Raw genomic sequence first — 7142 nt, 5'->3', positions numbered from 1 at the left:
TAAAAAAAGTAGAAATAATTAAAAAATAAATTTTAATATTAATTTAAGAAATTTTTACAAAAAAATAGGCAAACAGGCCAAATCATTTGGATCGGACTCAAAGGCTCAATCTATAACACTCCCAAAATTGGCTTTCTTCATCATTTTTCACTTTGAATAGGTTGTAGAAGAAAGAATCGTCCATAACTTTCAATCCAGAGCTCCAATTGACGTGCCGTTAATGGCCAAGTGTATGTATTAGAATTCTCTTAAATTCTATCGAACAAATTGGTAAAAAATTTGTATTTCTTGTCCAGTTCTTCCTCTCCTCAAATTCATGGGTTTTGAGTTTGAATATTCAGGAATTGAATGATTTTTATGGTTTAGGTGAACTCTAACAGTGGATAATCATTGGATTTTGTCCAATTGATTCGTGGGTAAGGTAAGAAATTGTTAAACCCTTGTGAATCATTGAATTAGTGAACTCTCTGATGATTGTAGTGATATTGTGTGAATTAGATGGTGTTTTTGTTGATTTGGAATTCAATTTGACAATTTGGAACGAAATTCGGGTGATTAAGCTTGAAGAATTGACATTTGGAAGCTTGGAGTTTGTGGAAGGAGAGGTTTTTGAGGTGTTTCGAGCTTAGGGAGGGATCGGCTAAGGTATGGTTTTGGTTTTCCGTAGTTAATGTTTAATGTCATGTGAAAACTTAGGTTAGAGGACCTTAAGATAGGAATGAATTAAATGAATTATTGATGGATTGTGATTATGGTTTATGATGTATGTATAAATGATGAATGAATTTGTATGTGTTGGATTATGACTTTGATGGGTATAAAATAATGATGATTGTTGATGTGTTGAGGATTGATGGTGAGCTTGAATGGATTTAGGGCTGCACACGGATCAGATCAGATCGGATATAGTCTAAAATTCTATCCGACCTGCACTGCACTCATCGGATCAGATCGGATACAATATCCGCATTTTTTCAGGCTAGATCCGATCCGCAAGTATGCGGATCGGATCGGATATCGAGTATATCCGCATAATTCAAAAAAACTATTTTAAGATTTTGTTTGGCTGTTTTTACAAAAAAATATCCAGAAAATTCATTTTTCACCTGTTTAAGCCTATTTACTTCTAAAATATTATCAATAAAAGTTCTCTTGAATAACAAAAAAAAAATAATAACACAAGATTTAAGTTGAATTATTCTAAGTTAAAGTATAACATAAAAAATTAAAAACAAGATATCATAAAATTCATAAAATAACACACTAAAATTCATATCACATTAGGGTTTATTTATATGAGATGTGCGGATATGCGGATTTGCGGATCGAATCTGCGGATATCACTGCCAAATCGGCAATCCGATCCTACCATAGTGCGGATCGGATAATATCCGCAAAATTCAGATCGGATGCGGATAATTACCGCGGATATGGGGATATTATCCGATTCATGTGCAATCCTAAATGGATTGGTTGAGAGATGTGAGAGTCGATTTTGCAAGCGGTTGTTATTGAAGTTGGCTATTTTTTTTAAGATTTAATATTGGAATTGGTTTGATTTTGAAATAATTTGATACTAGGAATGATTTGAATGATTGAGAGGTGCTTGATTTGGTGGTTAGGACCCTTGAAGAGTGGCAAAAGTCCAATTTATAGAGGAGATGCTGCTAAAATTTTTATGAAAATTAGAGGCTTCGTTTGAAGTGGTTATTTAGAAAGATTTGGGTTTAGGGATTTTATGATTTGATTTTTAGTTATTAAGAAAACGATTACGTTTTGAGTTTGATTTATTTAAAAAAGATTGAATTAAGTTTTGAGTATGAATTTTTGATGAATGATGATGATATTGAGACTAATTGTTGATCTTCTGTCGCAAGATGTGACCAGACACTTTAACTCCCCGAGCTCCCCTATGGACACACATATATATATATATGTATATATATATGTATATATCAAAAAATTCAATATTCTTTTAGAAAACACAACTTCTCTTTACCTCTTCTCCAAAAGCATAATCTGATTTAGGTTATTATCAGTATCATCTTGCATATTCATGTTGCATAACTATGGTTATTATGTAAAATTTTGAAATGTTTCTGAAAACTCACCATTATGCTACAGAACATGCAAATGGAGATCCTTCTAGTTTTTCCTTCCAAGATCTTATTCAAGCTGAGATCTTCAGCAGGGTCCTCCAAAATTGGGGCGATTCGACTTTCGAAAAATTCAGCTACATCCCCAGAGTTAAACAAGTCAAGAATATTAGCTCAAAGCAGGGGACATAAACAACTAGTACAACAATCCCAAATATATCCAATTACTAAAAGTAACCATTTTTTTCTCATACTTACTCTTGCTTGATATCTCATGTTTGAATTTTCACTTGCATATTATGATACGTCAAATGGATAATCTATTCTAACCCATGAAAGAGGTTAACCAAAGGTCAAAGATCATATGATGTAGAAGTACACTAGGTAAACTGGAACTATTCAAGTTCCCAGGCTATATGAAGAATAAAATAAAATACTAAAAGCAGATAAAATTAATTTTTCATGAAAAACTTGTAATTTGAAGCATAAAGCAATTGAAATAGACATAGTAGAACATTATTATTTTACAATTCAGAAAAGGGAAAATTCAAAGGAGAAAAGGGAAGATGCAATAGCGTATTCAACTAGTAACTTCCGCAATCCCAATTCTAAAGAGAGAAAAAGTTGTCATGCATCACAGAAACCATGGCAGGAATTGAACTCGCCTGATCAGAAAGCAAAGCATCAAGGTTACTTCTTCATAAACAACTTCACTCATTTCACTAATGTAACCCCCTTTTGTAAGTATTAATATATTTGTACCAAATTTTATTGTACAAGATTCAGCAATCATCTGAACAATGTTGCATTTGTGAGTTTTAATGACTATATGTGACCCACTTTATCTACTACTATCAACCAAATTATTATTCAATGACAGTTATTCAAGCCTTTTTTTGCAGCAAGCAATGTGGTTCCAACAAAAAAATTTATTTTAAGAAAGAATCAAACATGTTTTATTTCATTTGAACTAGAATTGTTATCTAAAATCTTTTTTAAATCTTCTTATTTTGCATCAACTTAATTACTACTCTATACAACAATTTCATCTGGAATCAATATATGAGTTTTTCCAATTGGCAATATCAAACAAAACAGAAATTAGAAATTAGAGTCCAAGCTTAGTAAGAAAAAACAACTAGAAAATAAAGGATATGAAAACCTAATAATGTATGGCTTTTAAAAACTTAATAAGCAAATAAACATGTTTCGAGATCGGTAAATGAAAACCTAAATTCAAAACCTAACTACTAAATAACCAATTAAAAACTTAAATCAACTAATAATTATACATCAAATTAATTATTATGTAAAGATTAAAGAGGATTGAGGGAGCAAGAAACTAACTAAACAAGAAAAGTAGAACTTACCAGGCTGTGGGATGAGTAGACGATGGAACCGGCGAGAAGACGGCAGTGTAGGCGAAAAGACGACGGCATGAGAGGATGAACCAGAAACGAGACAACGCGAGCTGGAATGAGCGTGAGAACACTAGATTGTGGTTTCCATTCGTGAACTGTGAGATCAAAGAGGCGGAACGAGAGATCGAAGAGCCAGAGCGAGAGGTGGTTTCACAACTTCGAGAGTGGGAGTGAGAACGGCATTCAGAGGTGTGAAATTGGGGGAAAATGAAGAGAACCCAGCTTCGAGATTCTAGGTTTTATGAAATTGGGGGAAAATAAAATTTGGTAACGTTAGTATATTATTTTTATTTTTCTTTAAAAATAAAAATTATATTTTCTAACATTTATTTTACAAATGTTACTAAAAGTATAATTTTATTAGTATAGCTAATATTTTAAAAAATGTTAGAAAAAAAGTGTTAGCAAATATCTAAATTCTAATAGTGTATGAGTTGACCTGTTTACTATGTATTTTGACCGTGTGTAAAAAATCGAATAGTGCTACTAACATTGGTTGCTTTATTATAGAAGCTTGAATTTTGCGAAGAGGAGAAGAACCGCAATAAGCAGGTAAATATTTATTGGCTGAACATTTCTAAACATGCTTTTAGATTTTAGCCATGTTCACAATTAAGAAGTGCTTCTCCTAATGTATTATATGCTTCCTGTTTTTACAACCAAATTATTTTTTCTATTGGTGCTATCAATTAGTTTTTTTTCAATTATACAAAAATTATGGTTTTATCTATTTAGTGCTATTTTATATAAGTATCTTAAGTTTAATCAATTATAGGAAATAAAGAAAATAAGTTATAATAAAGAAAAATGGTACCACATGTAGTAGTTTAGCAGTTATTTTTTTAAATATCATGTAGAAAATTGCGGTAGATTGAAAACCACCACATTTTATTAAAAGCACCTATTAGAATTGTGTAGTCCTAAATCGCCGCCATTTAAAAAAAAATAGTAAAAAAAATAAGGGCAGTTGTAGTAGAGGTTTTACAACTGTCGCAAAATCAATTATCTATCTAATTAGCGACGATTTCTAACAACTTACTGAAATTCGTCGCCAAAATAACTTTCCATGCCACTAATCAGGACGGTTCACTCAACCGCCAGAATTGGTTTTTGCAACGGTTTAAAATCACTACGAATCGCATAAAAAACTACCGCTAATCTCTGCTCTTCTTGTAGTGTTTTCTTATAAAAGTATACATAAAAATAAATTAGGAAAACAATAATTTACACTGATTTAAAGAACTAATACATATGACACATACGAACGAATGGGAACTTGTTCGCAACTTATATTTTAATAATATATATGAAAAAATAAATTTTTAATGGAGACTTACTAGCAACGTTCTAAAATGTTAAACTAATATTAAATATCAACTTTTATTGATGTTTAGGTGTAAGGGTGGTATAGCGGGCTATCCGTCCTGTTCTATTAAAGTCCATCCTGCAATTTGATATGGGCTGAATTTATTACTCTGTCCTATCAAAAAGGGGATTCGCAGGTGACAGACACTATAAAAAAGGTTTAAAATGGCATTGATATTACGGCGGTTTTAAAGAACCGCTGTAATGTCCGGATATTATGGCGTTTTTGTTGCTGCCATAATTGGCTTTGTATTTTATGGCAGTTCTGATGATTAGGGCAATTTTGAACCGCCATTGTCACACATATATAAAATGAAAAGTTACCCTAACCTAGCTTATTGAAACAAATGGCTCGCTCTCATCCCTTCTATCTCCTCCAGATCCAATCCTCTCTCTGTCGTTTCATCATCCACCGTCACTTCCTCTTCAACGGGATCGAAGGTAAGATGCACTCACCTCAAATCTCAGATCTCGAAGTTGTTTCCCCATAGTCTTCTTCTCATATCTCAGATCTCAGATCTCTTAACATTATAGCCTCGTTGTCACTGCTAACTGCTCCTTCACGCCGCCGAGCTTGTTGTCACCGTCGACTGCTTCTTCTCACCGCTGCTACTCAGATCCTCTCCTGCCACAATATTGCCGCCCCATTCACCTCCTCATTTCATGTAATTAAATTTTATGTATTAGGGTTTTTAAATTAGGAATTATTTGAGATGTATTAAATTTTATATATCTTTCAATTTAAGTTATCATAGCAACTTGTATTTCAGGCTACACCAAGACTTAGCGAGGATAAAATCAAGCAGTGTGTTGATCCAAAACTTGGAGTAGAATATCCACCCAAAGCAATTGCTAAGGTGTTACTCTTATTGCTGAATGATTTTTTTATTTTTTTATTGGTTTTGGAAGTAGGGGTGTCATTTTCTTGTGTGGATTGAGCATGAGTTTGAAATCTGAAAGCTTCGTATGATGGTATATGCTTCTTGTCATTCTGCTTTTAGTTAGTTTGGAAGCGTTGTAGTGGCTTATCTAGGTTTTAGGTTCATGAATTGTTATGCTTCTCTTGCTGTTGCGTAGAATTTTTATTTGTTTATTGTGTGATTGTACAATTTTTCTTATATTACTATTAATGGGAGAAGGGTTAGTGAAGCTTGTGGGTACAATGATTATTTGTTCTGGAGGTAGGAAATTGCTCCAAATTTCTGTTTTGTTTGGGGTACTAAGAAAATGTTGCTCGGTGTTGGGCTATTGAAACTAGAGTTTTCCTAGATACAGAGCTTCCTAATGGCACACTTAATCAGCCTTATCCTAGTGGGCACATCGTATGTGGTTTCTCAACCTTTGATTAATAGTTTAATTATCTGTATTTTTTCATTAACTTCGGTTGCACTGTTTTTGTTTGGCACATGAAATTGCCAATTTATATTACCAATTTAATTTCGACTTGTGCGCTTATGGTGTGCAGTAAAATATTTTTGATATACAGCTGGTTGTTCTTATTATCTTTTTCTTTGAAATGAATAGAAAAACTTAAATAGCAAGTATGTTTGCCCCTGAAACAGGAACATTCATCTAGTTGAGAGCTAAACTTTCTTGAAAATTATTTCATTTCTTTTATAGTAAATTGGGTACAATGATTCTTCTTGTAATTTCTTATATTACACATTTAAACTTACAAATATAGATGAAAAGTTGGCTGGAGACTAATAAAAATTTCATTTCTAAAAATAAAAGAGTTAAAGATTAATTGATTTATCGATCTAATTTTGTAGATCAAAATTTGATATTTTCTAAAAAGCATGACATGCATAATGGTCCAAAATAACTAAATTAGTGAAATTTGAATTAGTTACTTGACGCGAGCAAAACAGTCGGTTAAGAATTCCTTCTTGGCAAAGGAGAGATAACCTCGTTGCAAGTATAGCTCTTAACCAACAAGTAATGCCCAATCAAAGTTTAGAATTTCTAATTAAACCGAGAGTAGTTAGACCTCGGGTCGTTCTCCTTAGGAATGGAATTGAAGTGTTATACGCTTTCGGTTGATAAGAGAAAAAGGGGGGATTTTAAAAGCAAGAAATGAAGAATTAAAGAACTAAGTAATAAAAGAACAAAGAGATAACCAAAATTGTGAATTAATGCAAGTAGAAAGGTAACAAGATCAAAACTAGTAAAAATGCTATAAGCGCAATAAAAGAACCTTGACTTGGGAGTGAGGATCCAAGGAATCCTATCATTACCATAACCACAACTATGGTAATTG

This window comes from Arachis duranensis, chromosome 10 (assembly GCF_000817695.3).
Source record: "Arachis duranensis cultivar V14167 chromosome 10, aradu.V14167.gnm2.J7QH, whole genome shotgun sequence".
Lineage (NCBI taxonomy): Eukaryota > Viridiplantae > Streptophyta > Magnoliopsida > Fabales > Fabaceae > Arachis > Arachis duranensis.
This window is presented reverse-complemented; position numbering follows the sequence as displayed.